This window comes from Microcebus murinus, chromosome 27 (assembly GCF_040939455.1).
Source record: "Microcebus murinus isolate Inina chromosome 27, M.murinus_Inina_mat1.0, whole genome shotgun sequence".
NCBI lineage: Eukaryota > Metazoa > Chordata > Mammalia > Primates > Cheirogaleidae > Microcebus > Microcebus murinus.
Genome location: NC_134130.1, coordinates 4,185,581 through 4,206,388, shown reverse-complemented (window position 1 = coordinate 4,206,388; position 20,808 = coordinate 4,185,581). Strand labels below are relative to the sequence as shown.

The window sequence follows — 20,808 nt, the reverse complement described above, 5'->3', positions numbered from 1 at the left end:
AAAAGAAGCTGACAGATTAGATGAATTCCATTTTTCCCTGTCCATGGTGAGGGTACCTCCTATTCCTGTTTTCAGTAGTGCACTTCCTTACTACCATTTTCAAATGGAATGTGTCACTGACCCAGAGACTCTACAGAGACACAAACATCACATGGGCACCACAGGCCTTTCTGTTTACTACCAAGGCATTACTAGTTTTTGCCCTTTTAGTTTTAAAAACCTAGAGAATACTGGACAAAGTAGTTTCAACTCTGCAACAGGCCTGTTCCAATGGCTGTAGCGGGATCCTAAGACCAGGATGCAGAAGGCTTGCACTTTGGGGAGGCTGTGAACTTGATTGAACTTGAACATGAAAAAGTAGTGAGTGCATGTATCTATGCCCATTCTCTTGGGGAGAAATTCCCAATATTCAGATTCTGAAAGAGGTCCAGAGTGAAGAAAGGCTACAAACTGCTGGGCTAAAGCAATATGTCTTTTTTTTTTTTTCTGGTCTTTTTAAACTTAAGTTCATAAATTTAAGGACTCCGGTTTAGATGAGACTTATTGTATAAGCCAGGCAGATCTGTAGTCTTTAGAAGAAAGAGACAAAATGAATTCACTTCCTGGGTGGGGGTGGATGGTGGCATCGGGCCACAAGCCACACCCTACAGAGACACCCACAGGAGGGATGTGGGGCCAACCGCGACCTGCATAGGAGCGGAGTAGGACGTACACACCTGTCTCCAGCGAGGAGCCACGGTCCAAAGGGGGCCACTCTTCTCTCTTGCCACCCTGCATGTAGGAATTCGAACAGTCCAGGAAGGGGTCATGTTGCTAATTGGCTGTGCCTTCAAAGAACAGCTCAGTGATAATTAACCCACAGGCCACCAAGCCCAAGGGTGCCAAAGATCTGAGGAAGCCCAGAGAGAAGCACCTGACAGAGGGGAATAAAAGGGCTTAGGGACAAGTAGTGGTTTTTTTGTTTTTAGTGTTCACCCAATCAAACCAAGGAAATGGACCTGATTTGCCGTATTTGGTTCCTGACCTTGATCAGCGTCATGACCAGGGATTAGGGCGAGTCCTCGGCTCTGGGTCCTCCCTGGGTGTAGTCAGGGCTGCCTAGCAATGTCTTAACTCTAAAAACTTCGGCTATAGCAAACCATTCAGAAGTCACGCAGAATTTACTTTTGTGAGGTTTTCACAGTACATCAAAGAGCTGAAATGATGTAAATAGATTTCTTTTTTTGGTATCTAAATACTGATTTTTTTTTCTTCTTGATTAGCTATGATACATTTTCACTTCTTAGGTGTCACTGGTACAGTGTGCTCTGACATGGAGACAATAGGTGATAGACGCTGGCTTTTCCTAAATGGGCGGTTCCCCCCCAGAAGGCCACCGCCTTGCACTGTCATCTGCGGCCGTAATTAATTTCAGAAGCCACAACTGGCTGCCGTAATGTGCACACCAACTTCCAGAACTGGCCCAACCCACCAACAGGGACAGCCACCCAGAGCTGCGTGTCGCTGAGCCAGAGGCGAGAACTAAGAGACCAGAACTGATGTTTCCTGAGGACAGAGCACATGTCTGTTCCTCCAAACCTAACCCAGGCTGTCCAGGGCCTGAAAGACAAAGAAAAAAGCCACAGGGAAAAGCCATGGCACTGTGGCATTGAAAAAAAATAAAAAAGGGCAAAGAAATATTCATCCTACAAGATAGATGTGGTTCTCTAATGACAACAAACAGGAAAAGATAACAAAATAAATACTATTCCTCTCTTCCTTAAAGAGACAAAAAATGATGTGAAACACTACTGAAGAGTCTATGGGGTTTTATTTATTTATTTATTTAGAGGCAGAGTCTCGCTTTGTTGCCCAGACAAGAGTGAGTGCCGTGGTGTCAGCCTAGCTCGCAGCAACCTCAAACTCTTGGGCTCAAGCAATCCTGCTGCCTCAGCCTCCCGAGTAGCTGGGACTACAGGCATGCACCACCGTGCCCAGCTAATTTTTTCTATATATATTAGTTGGCCAATTAATTTCTTTCTATTTATAGTAGAGACGGGGTCTCGCTCTTGCTCAGGCTGGTTTCGAACTCCTGACCTTGGGCAATCCGCCCGCTTTAGCCTCCCAGAGTGCTAGGATTACAGGTGTGAGCCACCAAGCCCGGCCGTAAGGGGTTTTATAAACCTCTAAATCAGCATCATATTCATATACACATGCTATTATTTATACCAACTACTAATCAATTGTAGCCAAGTATTTGGTAGACCAGGGGGTTGGCAAACTTTTTCTGCAAATGGCTCAAATGCAAATATTTTAGGCTGGGCAGCTCAGGCAATCTTGGTGAAGACCACTCAAATCCAACCATTTTAGGGAGAAATGGTCGTGGCCGTGTGCCAAGAAAACTTTATTTATGGACATAAATGTGAATTTCATATAATTTCATGTGTCCTAAAAATTCTTCTTTTGATTTTTTTAAACTATTTAAAAATGTTAAAAAAAAAACAACAAAAAACCAAAAACACTTCGTTCTTAGCTCACGGTCATATACAAAAGCAGGCAGTGGGTTGGATTTAGCCCATGGGGTGCTTTGTCCAATCCATATTAGACTCAAATGTTTGGACTTGTGTCTCCAAAAGAAAGCCTAAAATAACTGTGGATAAGTAAATGCACAGGTATCAAATAGCCCGTGTAATTACAAATAACATCTTATTATACGAGATGATGCTTTTGAATAGACATCTCTCCAAAGATACACAATGGCCAATAAGCACGTGGAAAGATGCAGAACATCATGAGTCATTAGAGAAATGCAAATCAAAACCCCAGCGAAAGACAACTTCATACCTACTAGGTTGGCTATAATCAAAACAAGGGAAGCTAACAAGTTCTGGCGAAGATGTGGAGAAATCGGAGCCCTCATTCACTTCTGGGGGGAATGAGAAATGGTGCTGGTGCTCTGGGAAACAGTCTGACAGTTAAACTTGAAGTTCCCACATGCCTCAGCAATCCACTCCCAGGAATATCACCAAAAGAAGTGAAAATATATGTCCACGCAAAAACGTGTCAACAAACGTTCACAGCAGCACTATTCGTAGCAGTTAAACAGTAAAAACAACCCAAATGTTCATCAAGGGATGAATGAATAAACAAATGTGGTCCATCCACAATGGAATGTTATCCAGCCCTTAAAGGGAACGAGGCTCTGACACAGGCTACACCGTGGATGAACTTTAAAACAGTATACAACTGAAAGAAGCCAGTCACACGAGAAAGGTCACATATTGTATGATTCCATCTACAGGAAATATCCAGACATGGAAAATCCACAGGCACAGAAAGTGGACTGACATTTGCCCTGGGCTGGAGGAGAGGGGCTTGTGACTGATTTTTCAACAGGCAAAGGGTTCCTCTTTGGGGTGATGAAAATGTCCTGGAATTAGATGGTGATGATGGCTTCATGGTATTGTGACTGTCCTAAACACCACTGAATTTTCAACTTGAAAATGGTTAAAATGTTGAAGTTTATGTTATGTGAATTTTATCTCAATTAAAAAAAGAAAATGATACACTGTGAGTTGGCAAATGCCAGACAAGAAGAAAATGAGATGATATAGAAACTAAAATCGTTCCCATATTCCTTACCTTGGAAGGTGTGAAATTCGATATTGCTCATAATTATGAGAAAATTAGGCATGAGAACTTATAAAGTTGATATTCTTTTGAATGTTTCCAGAAATAAACTTTGGTAACAAACAAAATGCCCCTAAGAGACTTTCCTTGTGAAAACCTCCAGTGACAGAAAGGGAAACAGGGGTAAGGTCTATTTTACAAACACTGAACCTCAGGTGCCAGAACATGTCGTCAGGCCAGTCCCATAAAGACGATAAACATAGGGAAATAAATGAAGAATGAATAGAGAGAAGTGGGCATTTCATAATCAGGAATCTGAAATGAGAATATGTCCCAGTTTGGGAGTCAAGAGACTTGTAGACTTTCTGGGCCAAGCCCTCAGTGAACATTAATGCTGGAGAATAAAGGGGCAGGGAGTTTCTAGAAGGTTCTACATTCAAGGAAAACAAACAAACAGACAAAATGGAAAAATCAGTTGAGCTTAGTGTCTCAGAAATCTTAAAGGATATTAAAAAGAAAAACACGATTCATTGAGTTGAAAGCGAGAGAAAAGCTCAGATTAAGAATGAATAACTTGGCCAGGCGCAGTGGCTCACGCCTGTAATCCTAGCACTCTGGGAGGCTGAGGCGGGCGGATTGCTCAAGGTCAGGAGTTCGAAACCAGCCTGAGCAAGAGCAAGACCCTGTCTCTACTATAAATAGAAAGAAATTAATTGGCCAACTAATATATATAGAAAAAATTAGCTGGGCATGGTGGTGCATGCCTGTAGTCCCACCTACTCAGGAGGCCGAGGCAGCAGGATTGCTTGAGCCCAGGAGTTTGAGGTTGCTGTGAGCTAGACTGACACGGCACTCACTCTAGCCTAGGCAACAAAGCAAGACTCTGTCTCAAAAAAAAAAAAAAAAAAAAAAGAATGAATAACTTTATCCAGGATTAGGTCATAGGAATTCTGGTTTTAAATTGTTTGCATAGAGTTAAAGAGAAAGATTCTACAGTATAATAAGTATAAGAGCAAGAAAGAGTTGCAAGAACGGGATCTGGTGACCTGTGATTGAGCTCCCTGCTTGGGCTGGAGAGAGCAGACAGATGCAACAGGTGGCCAAACCCCTAAGCTAGCACGACAGGGACAGAGGTGGCCCGGCAGGCAAAGGTCTTCTGTGGCGAAGGAAGCAGAATGGAGGCTTTGGTGGCGTATAAAGGCAGCAGAGCTGAAAACCACACATCCAAGGGAACTCAGAGGGGCGGGAAACGGCGTTGCTAGGTGAGGGTCAGGGCAGCGTCAAGGGCAACAAGCATGAACTTGCTGCAGCACAAACCAGTCCAGCAGCTGGGCCTCCCGAGAGGCACATGCGGGCACGGGCTCAGCTTGCGGTGACAGAACAAGGCTGAGTCAGTCACACGTGGGCTGCGGGATGGGCAGGGCTGAGCTGACAGCGAACAAGTTCCAGAGGGAGGGGCCATCCCAGGGAGAGGCTGTGAGGGGCCCGGGAACCTCGGGCAAGGCCTGCAGAATGTGACAGCCTCATGACTTCAGCACTCATTTTCCAGGCGGCGGGTGGAAGGGACACATGTTTTCACCAGATTGTCAAAGCATCTGTGACCTGCCACTCTGAAAAATGTGTGGAAGGTAAATGGTCTGTGTTGGCCAGGGAGGCAAGGAATGGGACCAGGACTTAAGGGCAGAGGATATGCCTGGGGTAAAAGAGCCCTTGTGGTGTGGGGAAGGGAAGGGGGTGGCCCCAGCTGGTCCTGCTGGAGGTGGTGCAGTCTCAGGCAAGGACAAAAGTGAAAAGTCACCTTTACTGCAGGAATGGAGCGTGGATGCGAGTGCAAACCAGCCCCTGCCAAGGAGAGGAAGTCCCTTAAGCCCAGCGATGTCCTTTCCAGGAGTTTGCAAACATCTCACACGCCTGCACGGATATATCTTACTGCAGGGTGGCTGGCAAAAGCGAAAGGGTATAACCAAAATGCCTCTCAATAAGGAGCTAATTAAATACCTAGGACCCGTCTGCACGGTGGGACCTTACACAGTTACATGGACAGAATGGAGCAGAAACACAACAGCGATAAGGACAGATTACAGCAAACATCAGGTGATGAGAGGCGATGGTTGCATGATCTTGTAAATATACGAAAACCCACTAAACTGCATACATTGAAAGTGTGAATGTTATGGTATGTGAGTTATACCCCAATTTAAAAAATAATAAAGAATTGATGTGTATATTTTATATGCATACAAAATATCTGAAAGAATCCACACCAAACTTTTCTTAATGGTGGAAGGGGAAGGAGGAGAGAAGATGATGAGGCCAGGGGCTCTTTTTCTTCTTTATTTTTTTTCTCTGCTATTTGGATATTTCACAATGAAAAGTTATGACTTTCATAATAGAAGAGGGAGTAGACAGAATTACGAGAATTACTCATAGGGTCCCGGAGTCCTGAGATGCTCACCAGGGAATGCTGGGGTCGGTGGCTCAGAGTGGACCACTTGGGTACAAGGCCAATGATGGTCACTTTAGAAAATGGAAAACATCAAAGTCAAGTAGACCTATGCTACTTGGACTGTGTGATGACCTTACACTTTAGTGGCAGTGAAATATCTGGACCTGGCGGGGCACAGTGGTGCACGCCTGTAATCCCAGCGCTTTGGGAGGCTGAGGCAGGAGGGTCACTTGAGCCCTGGAGTTGGAGGCTGCAGTGAGCTACGATCATGCCATTATACTCCAGCCTGGGTGACACAGTGAGACCCTGTCTCTAGAAAACTACAAAAAAAAAAAAAAATTAAAAACAAAAAAGTTTAAAAAAGGAAATATCTGGACACCAGTAAGTAGCTAATATAGTGGTCACCTTTTATAAAGAAAAGAGACGACTTAAAGCTTGTGCCTGTCTGAACTTCAACACCGATACCCACACAGCCGGTATAAAAGCTGATGGTCACTTGTGGCCACCGAGTGCTTGAAATGTGGCTGGTCTGAACAGAGATTTCAAAGACTTGGCACACAAAAAAGAATGTGAAATATCACAACAGTAATTATTTCACCTAGATTATAGGTTGAAATGACAATATTTTCGATACAGTGCATTGAATGAAATGCATTATTGAATTACTTTCACTTGTCTCTTTTTCCTTTTTAAAATGTGGCTACTAGAAAACTGAAAACTACACATGTGGCCTGCTTCATGTTTCTATATTGGTTAGTAGTGACCAATAGTCTAGAACTGGGGTCCCAACCCCTAGGACCAGTCTGTGGCCTGTTAGGGACTGGGCCTCAGAGCTCTACTGCCCCACACGCCCTGTCTGTGGAAAAATAGTCTTCCACGAAACTTAGGAAGTGGGGGCTGTGCAGCAGGAGGCGAGCGGAGGGTGCGAGGGCGAAGCTTCATCTGTATTTTGAGCTGCTCCCATCACTCGCATCACCCCCTGAGCTCCGCCTCACCCCTCCCCCGTATGTGAAAAATTGTCTTCCATGAATCTGGTCCCTGGTGCCAAAAAGGTTGGGGACTACAGGTCTAGCAGACTCTTAGACCAAATCACCAAACTGTGAATTCACAAATATCCCGAGACCCTATTTTACTGGAAAGTAAGCAACATGATTTTTAGATCTAGATGTGATCTCTATCTAGTAAGAACTCCAGTCAATTCAACAAATAATTCCTCTATTTGGTGTCCCACAAATGTAGTTAGCCACGGTCTCCGCCCTCAAGGGTTTTACGTGGGGTGATAGAGAAAAGAAGGTATACGGAAATAATTTTTTATGTGGCAAAAGGTGGCAGGTATCTCTAGGCGGGACAGGTTACCATACACCATGGGGCAGGGGCAATCTGGGGAGCATCTGACCCAGACCCTCTGGACAGGCAGGGCCTTACCACCGAGGTGGGTGTTGGGATCACGCAGAGGTGTGGACAAGGGAGGGTGTGAAGAGCAGGGAAAGGGCAGAGCCTGAGCTGGCTGGAGCTGGGCAGGTCAAGGGGACAACAGTCTGGGCCATTTGGAGAAAGACTGCGATTGCCGGTCACAGCCCCTCAACTCCCTCCCAAGGGGCAGGAGACAGTAAACTACGGCCCATGGGCCAAATCTGGCCTAGCTCCCTGCCTGTTTTTGCATGGCCCATGAGCAATGAATGGATTTTACATTTTTAAGTGGTTGGAAAAAATCCAAATCAAAATATTTTGTGACACACGCAAATTATCTGAAATTCACATTTCAGCGTCAAGAAATAAAGCTTTATTGGCACACGGCCATGCCATGCGTTCGTGTGTTGTCTACCACTGCTTTCGAGCTACCACGAGAGAGCCGAGCGACCATCTGGCCAGCACAACCTAAAACATTTACTTACGATCTGGTCCTCTGCAGAGAATGTTTGCCGACCCCCACTTCCTTGGAATGCTAAAACATTCTGTGGGCTTTCTTTGCTGGAATAAAACAAGGTACTTCGCTCAGATAAAATACTGGCACTTTTGCCAATGTGCAGGAATATTTGTTGGCTGGATTCCTCGAATTTCAAACAATGTGCCCCACAAACAGTTCTTAAACCCTTGGTAGAGGTTTCCTCTTATCTGTTAGCAAGGGGCAGTGAACACCAAACAACCCCTCTGCAAGTGTCTGTGCAAGGGACTGAGACACACATTAAAGCATTTTTATTAATACCTTTTTAAGGACATGATTATCTGTCCACATTATACAGACCCTGCCGGGCTTTGGCAAGGATTAGAAGTAATATGTATAAAACACCAGGCACATAGTAGGTGCTTGGCAGGTAATGTCATGGCAACCCTTTATTTTTAAAAAATAACCTTGGTGATCTAACAGTTGCTCCTTTTAAAGTTAAACTCTTAAAAAGTAACTTAACGGCTGCTCTCTAATGACAGCACCGTCTTTATTCTGTGGCCAATATATATACCGCTCTCTGCCTTTCTTGAAAAACCCTCCTTTTTCGGTCTGAATCACAAATGGAAGAATTTGCTTATTCGAAAAGCATTTGTCAGAACTTCTGAACTACACAGCCCTTCCCACAGGATGGTAGGAGATAATCTCTCTCTGGAAAAACTCTTAGGATCCACTCAGGGAGTTTTCACAGGGTCATAGGAATCATCGCTGATGTAAATCAAGTCTTCCCATCTAAATGTCTCCAATCTCTTTATCCAAGAACTGGAAATGTTGTCACATAGCATCGATCTTGTATGGATCAGAGAAGATGAACGGTTTGATGAATGACAGTGTGTTATTTTATCTAAGAGCTTTGTAACCGCACAACTGAAAGTACAATTATTTCAGAGTTTCTATTTAGAAATATTAGAATCAGGGAACTTTGCTATTCATGACGTTTATCTCAACCTCTCTAAGTGATTTATATTTTGACTTTCATTAAAAATGACCTCTCGGTCAGGCAAGGTGGCTCACGCCTGTAATCCTAGCACTCTGGGAGGCTGAGGCAGGCGGATCGCTCAAGGTCAGTAGTTCGAAACCAGCCTGAGCAAGAGCGAGACCCCGTCTCTACTAAAAATAGAAAGAAATTAATTGGCCAACTAATATATATAGAAAAAATTAGCCAGGCATGGTGGCACGTGCCTGTAGTCCCAGCTACTCGGGAGGCAGAGGCAGGAGGATTGCTTGAGCCCAGGAGTTTGAGGTTGCTGTGAGCTAGGCTGACACCACGGCACACTAGCCCAGGCAACAGAGTGAGACTCTGTCTCAAAAAAAACACAAACAAACAAAAAAAAAAACCCTCTCTTCCTGATAAGAATTGTTACCAGTCTAACCTGAAATGTGTGGCTCCTGGGTGAAACTTCAGAAATGGGGACTGTCCCTGTGCCACAGCAGTGCAGTAGGTGTCTGGCTGATAACGTCACCTCTAGGGAGGCCACAAGATAAGGAGAGACTTCAGCGAGATGCGTTTCCCTCCGAGTCCACTGAAGACTTGGCAATGACCTTGTTTTTGTCACATTCTGGCCCTGTGACACTAATGTTTACTTACATGGAGAGAGGGCAGGAGTGTTATAGAGGGGTTAAAGATATCTTAGCACCCACGTGAGACTTTCTCCTCAGCCTACTTCAGAAGGCCCAAGAAAGGTCTGGAAAGGAAGAGGATTCTATGTCGCAGCCCTTTGCCCAAGGGGAAATGCGCCTGGATTTGTGGGAGACAAAGCTGGGGAAATGGCTCTCTAAGGAAGGGAGCCAAGGCTGGAAGCATTAGTCTCTGTTCATTCTCTGTAACTACTTCCTCCCTGCACAGCTCAGGGCCCAAGGCTGACTCCTTGGGGTGGCCCACCAGTCTCTGGAGCTTTCGAATCTTTCTCAAACTGCTTTGCACCCCAGCAAAGGTTAAGGGTTAAATACAGACAACTTGCCCTATAACCTTGTTTTTCCTCAGAGCAAAGAGAATTCATTTGTTCAACGTTTTGTTGATGAAACAATTCTAGTAGGCACAAAACTTGTTCCAACCGGACTTTTTGAAAGAGTAAAATCCTAGAAAAGTTCCAAAGCAAAACAAGAGACAAATCAAGCCATTGCAGTTGGCTTAGACAGTGTCTTTGGCATTTCATTTTCTCTACTTCGTGCTCAGCTTCTACCATGAGAGTCAGCAGCAGTTCAGTTATAAGACTCCCCGCTTCTCCCTGAGACCCCTTCGAACTTCCTGGAAAAGAACTTGATTTGCAATTTTAAGTGGGAAAAAAGGGAAGTCAATTAACAGTAGGGGTCTTAGATTAAAATTTCTTTTGGGATTTGCTAAAGGAAAACTATATATTGAAAGGGCTGGCATGTTAACTGAGACCAAATAAAAAACATGAAGGTTTGAAGGCTACTGGATCTCAGACAAGGTTTCATGATTTTTGTTTTTTGTTAAAACCGAAGGCTACCATCACTTGGTGTAGGCCTCGTCATCCTGAAGAGACCCTGGGCTCACATGTTTTACTCGCACATATATTAAGTATGAAGTCCTACATACAATGGCCTGTGGGAAGTGTGGCAGGGGTAGCTGTCTCTATCCACCGGGACCTTGTCACAACTGAGAATAGGAAATGAGACACCTAATCACCACCACCTGTCACAGAGGCCTGTGCTGCTAAATCTATGCACTGTGGCACTTCACTTGCAGTCTTTGTCACTTCTGGATGATTTGTCCAGTGGATGTCTGAAGACAGGGTTGTGACAACTTGGGGGAGGGGAGTGTGCCTTTGGCAGGTAGAGGCCAAGGATGTGGCTGGACACCCTCCAGTGCACAGAACAGCTTCCCCCACCAAGAATAATCTGGCCCCAAATGTCAACCCTGCAGCGGTGGATCCACCCAGGTCCACTCATAATTTCCAACTGAACTCACCGATGACCATCTCAAGGTTCCACGGTGAGAGCACACTGGAGAAGGGTCTTGAGACAGAGAAGTAGGGTTTTCATCCACAGACATGACATTCCAGAGAGATGGGATAGGCAAGCACTTATGTAAGGCATGGCAGGCCCATTCGGAGAAGCAGTGAAAGGTGAGGCCATGGAAAGGGAGATGGAGCTGGATCTGGATGAGTCTTGAACACAGGGCTAAGTTCAAGGTGGTTACGACAAAGGGAAGGGGCTGGTTCGCCAGTTTGGCTAACAGCAGCAGAGTGAAAGCCCCATCCGTTCCTCCTGATGTATCAAAAATAACCCAGAAGAGCCGAGACAAGGAGGGTGGGAGGAGATAAGTAAGACTGGCGAGGAAGCAACCCCAGGTTCGTGCAAGAGAACACAGAAGTGACTGTGGAGCGCCCTCATCATTAGGGTAGAGAATTATTCCCCCTAGAACAGAAGAGGAGGCCTCCTGCTGCTCCTTCCAGCAAGAAGAGGGACAAAGACTCCAGTGGCCACTGGAACTGGAAGAAGGAGGAGCAAAGCCAGGTTTCTGCAGGACAGCGCAAATGAGAGGAAGCCGGAAGTTTCCTGACCGGAAGTCCAGGTGGGGGGTGCCATGCTGCTCAGCCCACCACCCTGCAGGGTGTGGAATTAGACACCTGCCAGTTGATGGGTCTTTTCTTCTGCATGCTGAGTCTGCCCAGTGAGCACATTCACCAGTTAAATGCATGCCCAGTTGAGAACTAACGCTAGCAATTAACTGAATCCCACAGGGCTCCCAGAAATGCTTTCTATCACCCCTGTTTGTCATTTCAAGGATATAACCATACCAGGATTTACACAATCAGTTTGCTCCTGAAATATTTCCTGTTTTCAACTTTGGGTCTAAATGTCAGTTACTAATGCTTGCTAACAATTTTAAATTTGTCTAGTGTCTTCTCGCCTCTTAACTTTCCAAATGGTGATATATTAATACACACAAATACTCAACTAATTATAAGCTCCTCAGATGGTTGCTATTTGGGGCACACAAATATTTGCTGAATGAATGAATGAAGACCCCAGAGAGCTCCTCACAGAAACCCCTATGAAGGTGAATTCTTCTCGAAGACAAAGAATTCTTTTTTTTAATGAAGTTTCCATTTCTAGGAAGAATTCTTTTTAAAATCGGAAATACATCCTTTAATCTGTTTTCAGTAAGTCTGGAATTCCAAATATATTTTTTCTCAAAGCAGGCTACATCTGTACGTATTCTGAGAACTTGCAAGAGGTGGGGAAAAGCCCTTTCTGGTGTTTTCTTTGGGTTCCCACTGGCCCGGGTGGAGCAGGATCACATTTTTGTGGGTTGGAATTTTTTTGGAAACTGCTTCCAAGGCCTTACCCCACAGATCACCTTTTGGACAGAAATGTATCCTTGGAAACATGGCACTGTTTCTAAAAGATAAACAGTTTGCATTTTTAAAAAATAAGCATAATTAAGTGCTGTTGTGACTTTAGGAATGGACTTCTATATCATTGATTTGATTTCAACAGATTTCTGTGGAGACAGGCGCTCATGAGTCAAACCTGTTGCCTTTTTGTGGGGACAGAATCCTTTTTCCCATGGGACTTGTCCAAGTCTAATGTTTCTGGTCTCTTCAGGGACTGTCCCTGAAGTCATCTCCTTTTTTGCCTTCTGAGCCTCTGTTCGGGTTTTCCCTGCACCTAAGAATCCCTTCAAAACTTCCTCTGTTCAGCATGATTCAAAATAGCCAAAAGATGGAGGCAACCCAAGTGTCCATCCATGGATGGATAGATAAACACAACATGGCATATCCATGCAATGGAATATTCTTCAGCCTTAAAAAGGAAGGAAATTCTGATCTGTGCTCCAACATGCATGAACCTTGAAGACATTGTGCTAAGTGAAATAAGCCAATCACAGAAAGACAAATACTCCATGGTTCCACTTATATTAGGCAGGGCCATCAGATTCGCAGAGACAGAAAGTAGCATGGTGGGTGGCATGGGTGGGGGAGGGGGATACAGTGTGTAATGGGGACAGAGCTTGTCTGGGAAGATGAAAAGAGTCCTGGAGATGGATGGTCATGATGGCTGCACAACAGTGTGAACGTACTTAGTGCCACTGAATTGTACAGTAAAACATGGCTAAAATGGAAATTTTATGTTATGTATGTTTTACCACAATTAAAACTCAAAACAAAACAACTTTCCTCTGTTGACGCCTCCCTTGGCTTCCTGCTCCTTGAATTTCAATGGCTCTGTCCTTGGCCTTCTGTTCCCACTCTCCACCCTCTTCTTGGATGACCTCATCCATGCCCATGGCTGAAATGACCAATTATATGCTGGCAGTGCCTAAACCTTGATTGACCTCTAACTGCTCTTCAGCTCAAGATCCTGAAACCCAGCTGCCCCATTCAATGTCCCACAGACGTCTTAAACTCACCAACCACACAGCTGGACTCATTATGCCCTCACCCCCAAACCAGCTTCTTCCATGTTCCCTAAGTCACTGAAGTGCCATGTTCTGCCCAATCCCTAAAGTCAGACACCTGGGAACCACCGTTGGCTCTTCTCTACCCCTCACCCCACATTGAGTGTCCGGGTCCCATGAAACCCCTGAGACCCTCAAAGCTGGGTCTTCCTCACCACTCCCGCATTGTTGCTTTAGCGCAGGCCCTTGTCACCTTCCTTTGGATGACAGCTACAGTAATCTTTCTGCATTTCCTCCCTCCAGGCTGCAAGCTTTCCAAAGCATCTACTAGAAGCCTGTCTGATCACAGAGCTGCACCACCACACATCTCTGGGCCCAGGACTAGATAGACAAGCCCCACGCACCTAGCCAGGGTTTGGTAAATTTTCCTGTAAAGGACCAGACAGTAAATCTAACATTTTAGGCTTTGTGGGCCACATTCTGTTTCTGCTCTGCAAATACTCAGCCATGCAAATATTCACGGCCATGCAAAAGCAACCAGGGACAGACAATATGGAAGTGAAATGAGCATGGCCATGTGCCAATAATACTTTACTTACAACAACAGGCCACAAGCTGAATTTGGCCCGCAGGTATAGTTTGCAGACACCTGCTTAGACCAAGGCCCTCTAAACCCTGCCCCTGACTCCCCTCCCTAGCCTCCTCTCCTTGGACCCTGACGCAGCCACCAGGAAGTCTTGCAAACACAGCCACACCCCCACTGTCCCACCACTGGCAAGATGCAGCTCAAGCTCTCAGAGGTGGGTCGGTCCTCTTTTCAGACCTTTCCTGGCCCCACCAGGCAGAGCTGGCCTCCCTGCTTCGAGCGCCCTCTGTGCCCTGTAGAGACATTTGGCACAGCCCTGTTTCATACTGACTGCCTGTTGGTCTTTGATCTTTGTAACCTCATGGGATAGCGCTTGACTCAAAGAGGGCAATGTATGAATGAGTGCATGATGAACCAATGTCAGAGGTCAGGAAAGTAGGTCTTTCTGGAAATGGCTGGACCCCCTGGATCTGACAGCTACGGCAGAGGTGAAATCTACCCACAATCCAGTTGATACTTAAAAAAGCATCCAACTCTTCCCCATGACCTCCGAGGCCCTGGGGACTGCCCCGGCTTCTCTGCCCCACCTCCTTGAGAACTTGGCTGGACGCCGGAAGCCCAGTCAACTTCACACTGCCTTGTTATGTTGTCTCTGCTGTTCAACTTCTGGCTCAAGTTCACATATAAGAAGTCTCCTATGAATGATTCCCCATCCTGATCTCAAACACACACACACACACACACACACACAGACACACACACACGCTCAAAATAACTGCAGAGATCTTAGTAGAGACAGGCTTACCGTATATAGCACATACCATATATAGCTACATTACATAATAAACAACAAATAATCACTATATTGGGCCATTACACGTACATTCTACACATTTTCAATGGCTTTATAATTTTCTCCCATTTTAAAACATGAAGTATGGCAAGTATAAACTGATTCACGATATCCCAAATGTACTTGCTTTCTGTAGCAGCAAATCAACTACATTTTTCAGAAAGTTGCAGAATTCGCAAACATTAAAAATAAGAATGAGAAATTGCCAGGGCATAAGACATGGTTTTAAAACATGCAAGACCTATGTATCATAAAACAGGAATGCATTTTCAGGAAAAAACAGCGGAGGTGTAGCAAGGCTGGGCTGTCTGCTCCTAAGGGCCTGATTCAAGTCCTGGCACGAAGACCAGGCCAGCCCTCGGCTCCAAATGGCAGATTTCCAGCCTTCAACCGGGTTGGCATCCAAAAGCCAGTGATAACAGAGAGGGGAAACCAGTTTTAAAATGTTCTCATCTGTAAGTTCTGCCTGTAGAACTGGCCACTCCCCAAAACCCATCAGTAAGTGTGATATTTGGAGAGTAATTTCAGATGGGCCAACCCCACAGTCAAGATGTAGGACTTCAAGATACTTTTCTTGTTGTTTTAGCTTTTGCCAGGCACTTAGACTTGTGGAGTGAAATATCTGCACCAGTGAATTTCTATATTAATATAAGGGCACTTTCTACCCTAAAACAGACAGCATAAGGCTCACCCACTTGATCAAGCAAGACATTCTTACTGAATGCCTCCCTACCATGTAGTACCAGTCAGAAAACCACAATAAAAATTTGATAATGCCAGGCCACTTACTCTTAATACCTGTTTGCTTCATTCCAACAATAATAAAAATAACAGACACTCTTTGTTGAGCACCTTTTAGGCAGTAGGCCCTGTGCTAGATAGTTTACAGTAGCCAGGCGCTGTGGCGCTACTTTGGAGGCTAAGGCAGGAGGATCACTAGAGGCCAGGAGTTTGAAACCAGCCCAGGCAACATGGCGAGACCCCATCTCAAAACAAACAAACAAACAAAAAAACCCAATAGTTTATAAAAATAATTTCTAATATAGCAACCATACAAGCTATGATTATGGATTTCAGAAATCCAAACCTTGCCCCAGAGCCACTAAGCTAATAAACAGTGATGCCACAGATTAACCCCTTCTCTGCCATGCCCCAAGACCCTTGTCTGTAACATTCAGTGCTGCGACTCACAATTTTTCCTTTTCTCTTCTCTCTGCCCCCATGATCCAGTCTGACCTCTACGGAGGCTCAGAGCTGCCAATATGTGGTAAGTAATGAGCAACTCTTAATTCCACATATGCTATCCCAAGAGGTGTCAAGGAAACCATTTATTTATTGGTTTCACAAATATTTACAGAGTGCCAGAATTATGTTCTAGGGACATAGAAGTTAATAAAACAGGTCAGGCACGGTAGCTCACGCCTGTAATCCTAGCACTCTGGGAGGCCGAGGCAGGCAGATTGCTCGAGGTCAGGAGTTCGAAACCAGCCTGAGCAAGAGCGAGACCCCGTCTCTACTATAAATAGAAAGAAATTAATCGGCCAACTAACATATATATATAAAAAATTAGCCGAGCATGCCAGCGCATGCCTGTAGTCCCAGCTACTCGGGAGGCTGAGGCAGGAGGATCGCTTGAGCCCAGGAGTTTGAGGTTGCTGTGAGCTAGGCTGACACCACGGCACCCAGTCTAGCCTGGGCAACAAAGTGAGACTTTGTCTCAAAAATAAATAAAGAAAGAAAGAAGTTAATAAAACAGAACTTCCTCCCCTCACCGAGCTGACATTCTAACGAAGTGGACAGTGATCATAAAATAAGTGCAGAGAACACGTGGACTGTTGGATACATGCTAAGATAAAGAGAGCAGGGAAGGAGGCTAAGAGCACCCATTTTTAAGTGGGTGGCCTGGTGACATTTGAGAAAAGGCCTGAAGGAAGTGGGCGAGTGAGCTCTCCAAATACCTGGGCAAACAGCTGTCCAGGCAGAGTGTGAGAAACTTCCAGAGACCAGCAGGGCTGAAGTACTACGGAGTGGAGAGGTGGGTACTCCGGGAGGAGTAGATGTGGGGGACCTTGGTCACCTTGAGTCTAAGTTGCATGTCAGAGTCCACCTGCATGTGCCCAGCAGGCAGCTGGACAGACTTTTCCTGCAGGGAAGATCTTGAATCCAAAGCCAACTGGAGCCCTCAAGGCACGAATTCCCTTTAGACCCCCAGATCTTCTTCCCTCCTCCTTCACCCACCGTATCCCATTCACCCCCTTTATTCTGGGTGTCCCTGTTTTTCTTTTTCCTATAAGAATTCCTTTGTGGATCTTGGGGTTTCCAGGAAGCAAATAGGTGGTTTTCAATTTTTTCTTTAATTTCCAGCATATATTCCATCTGTCCACCAATCCATCCATTCAACAAAATAAGAAGTCACCCAATGCCAGGCACATGTACAAGAGAACATGGTTCGCAAATGAGCTGCTTGCCATTTAACTCATTGATGGCCACACTAGAAAAAAAATTGTTTTCCTTGAGGCCACAGTGTTTTATTATGAATAAAAACTTTGGGGAAAAAACGGTGCTTTCTAATTGGATGAAAATTTGCTATCTTTTATTGTTTTCTGTGGGTGAGTTATATGCAACTTAAAAAATAGTTCATGCAGCTCCCAAGGTGAAGAGACCTATGAGTTATATAGGCTGCATGAGGCCCCAGGCTCAACTCACTATCATGAGTTAAATACAACTCATGCGGCAGTTAATGTGTTAAATAAGTACTCAACCTTCAATTAATTAAAAAGAACCAAATATAAGATGTGGCTCCTTCCAGCACTAGAATTTTACAAGCAAAACAATCACTAGTTACTATAAAAACCCCAAAGTACGTTCAAAATTTTGACTCAATTATAACACTAATTAAAGTTAGATCAATTTAATACTGCTATTAGTTAATTATAACTCTGATATGAAACTCGAAAAATTAAATCTAAGGAATAAGACCCAAATAAACAATTCCCAAGCACCTGAATTTCTAGTGAATAGAACCATCCTAAATAGTTCTTCAATAGTAAACACTGTTAAAAGACAAAATCACTACAACCTTTTCACCCAGAAAGCAAATATCAATGAATTTCAAAGAACTTCACTGATAAATGAAAATACAGCATTGCTTTTACTACAGGGGCAAATGAATTCGGAGCTCATTTCTGACCCAAATCAGTTGAAATATCACAGGATCACAGAACCAGTGACCTTTTCCATCATATGAGTCTCCTCCAATACTTTACCAAGCTTGTTGATGAAGGAACACTAGTGGCTAAAGACATGAAATTCTTTTTCTATGGTGGGGCTTCCCATAAACTTTTAGTTCTCTGGTCAGAGTAGATGAGTTGTCATTTCCAGGGTTATTTTAGACTCAGTTCAAGTCTTTAAACTTGAGTGGGAAAAAGAACACGTACTCCTACCCAGGCCCTCCCACCCCTAGAAGGGCAGAGGTGAAGTCAAGATCTTTATATAAGCAAACAAATAATGTTTGGGAGCATGAAGAAAAAAAGATAAGAGCTGGGTGGTGCCGGCACCTGTAGTCCCAGCTACTAAGGAGGCTGAGGCAGGAGAATCGCTCCAGCCGGGGGAGTTGGAGTCCAGCCTGGGCAACACAGCGAGACCCTATCTCTAAAAATAATAATAATAATAACTAAAACAAATAAACAAAGATAAAAACATATAAAAAGCCAAAAAAATTTTTTTAAAGTTTTTTTTGTTGGTGGTGGTTTGTGCCATTATTATTTTGTTGGGAAGCTCTTAGTTGAAACTGAGAATGAACCTTGTATAACAAGGTTTGATATTTTGGGAGGGGGAAAAATACTCATCAAAGCCTCCACTGACAGTACAAAGCAAGGAACAGCTGGGGAGAGGGGCCCATAGTAACAACACTCCAAAGCAGGAAGGAGGTCTTGGTGGGGGGAAAGGCAGTCAGCCCTGGAGTCGCACCCCGCCCTCTCTGTCCCTTTCCCCAGTCCTGCGGGCAACCGGGAGGTCAACATAGGAAGACGAACCGCTCCCGCCGCCGCCGGAATGGCCAGGGCAATCGGGGACCCCTAGAAATAGCCACCGGCATCGGGGAACTCCAACTTCCCCAGTGGAGCAGCGAGAAAAACGAACAGGAACGGAGCCGCAGGCTGGTGGCGGGGGAGCGCGGTGGCTTCTCCGAGAGAGGGACAAGGAAGGGACTATAAGGCGCTCACTTGGGGTGTGTGTTTGTGTGTGTTGGGGGGGCAGGAGGTGGAGCTTAAGTGCACAGGCACACACGCACTCGCACAACCTCAGGAGAAAATGCCACCGAGCCACTGGGCTCTTTAACAAAATAATACATTAATAAATCGGGGGGTGGGGACAAAAACCCAAACCACCACCCGCTGGTGAAACTTTTCTCCAGTCCAGAGCGATCCTAAAATAGGCTGTGCGAAAGGGCTTCCTGCGAGGGGGGGGGGGCGTGTTAGGACTGAGGGACTCGCGAGCCCCCCAAACTCAGGAATGTGGGGTTAAGAGGGAGGGGGGGATGTCTGAGGAGCCCTAAACGCGACGATTTGGGGTGAAAAGGTGAGAAATGGGTCCCCCTGGGGAAGTTTGGGGTAAAAAAATGACAAAGGTTCTTCCTCAGGACAAACGCACCGACTTTGAGGGTATAGGGGCGCCCCCAAACTCAGTATGTCTGGAAGTAAAATGAAAGGGGGGTCCCGGGACAACCCAAATCCAGGAATTTGGGGGTAAAAATGGCAAGGGAGTCTTTGAGGCTCCCCCCAACTCAGGGAGTTTGAGGCTGACTCAGAAGGGCCCCCAGGGTGCCCCAATTTTGGGGACTTGGGGAGTAAAAGTGAGAAAAGCGTCCCCAGGCACCCCCAGTTCAGGGATTTGGGAGTGAAAGTGAGAAGACGGTCTTCAGGTGCCCCGAGTTCAGGGAGTTTGAGGGTATGAGTAAGACAGGGATCCCCGGGCACCCTCAACTCGGACGTCTGCGGAAGGAAGTGAGCAGAGGCTCCCCGGGAGCCCCCAGTTCAGGGAGTTTGAGGAGTTTGAGACGGGTTCCTGGGGCGCCCCTAAGTCGGCGAGTTTGAGAGTAAGCGTGAGGAAGGGGTCCCCGGACGCCCCAACCTCAGGAAGTTCTGTCAGAAGTGGGGCGACGGGTTCCCACCTCCCCCGAGTTCGGTTAAAAAGGAACGAGGGGGCGTCGCCAGGGGCCCCCCAAACTCAGCCGCGCGTGCGGGACGGGGGCTGCGGAGGCGGGTCCCGCAGGCGCGCTGGCCCGGACGTTTGGGGGTGATCGGCGGGGTTGCGCTCCCGGACCCCCAGAGCGAGTCGGGTCCCCGCCGGCCCCCGCACTCCCCGGCCGGGCCGGGCCCGGAGCGGTCGCATCGGTCACCTGGAGTTCGGGCCGGGAGTTCGGGCAGCGGCTTCCGCGGCGGCGGCGGCGGCGGCGGCGGCGGCTGCTGCGTGTTGGTCCCCGTTGGTAAGTAACAGTCTCCACGGCTACAGTCTCTATGGCGGCGGCGGTGGCGGCGGCGGCCGCTCCTCCTCCGGCTCCCGCCGCCCGCCCGCCGGCCTCGCGCCGCCTGCCGGCCCGCCCGCCGCGACAGGGCGGGGCGTTGTTACCGGCAACGGTTACCAGGCTCCACGCCCCACCCCCTCCAACGGCCCGCCCACGCCCGCCTCCAACGGGCGCAGAGAGGGCGGGGCGCGAGACCCTGCAGGTCCCATTGGCTATCCCGCGGTGCCTGTCAGAGGGGGCGTTCCCCGGAGAGAACGGCGGAAATCCCCGGCCAATCGCCGCGAAGGAGGGCGGGGCCTGGCAGGAGGCGCGCGCGGCTCGGAGGGTTGGCTGAGGGGAGACGCGCGGGGAATCGCGGGCTTGTAGTGAAGTGGGGACCGGGGGTCCCCAATTTTATGGGATCCAGGGGTCTTCGTCTAGTCCACAGGCGGAATGCTAGACATGTAGGGCACAGTCTGGTCAGGGGGTAGGCAAACT

General features: G+C 46.6%; 1 protein-coding gene across 3 annotated transcripts in view; it reads right to left on the bottom strand.

Moving 5' to 3' along the window:
* The window catches only part of RFX2 (regulatory factor X2), an 84,133-nt gene extending 63,722 nt beyond the window's left edge, over positions 1-20,411 (bottom strand). For 2 of the 3 annotated variants that reach the window (XM_012761658.3, XM_075998314.1), the window contains exon 1: positions 20,206-20,411. The gene's annotated coding sequence lies outside the window, so the exon portion shown is untranslated. Of the gene's footprint in view, positions 1-7,950; positions 16,339-20,205 lie in introns of those variants that run through there. The other variant, XM_012761659.3, reaches the window with a different exon arrangement.
* Between the last annotated feature and the right edge of the window lie 397 nt (positions 20,412-20,808).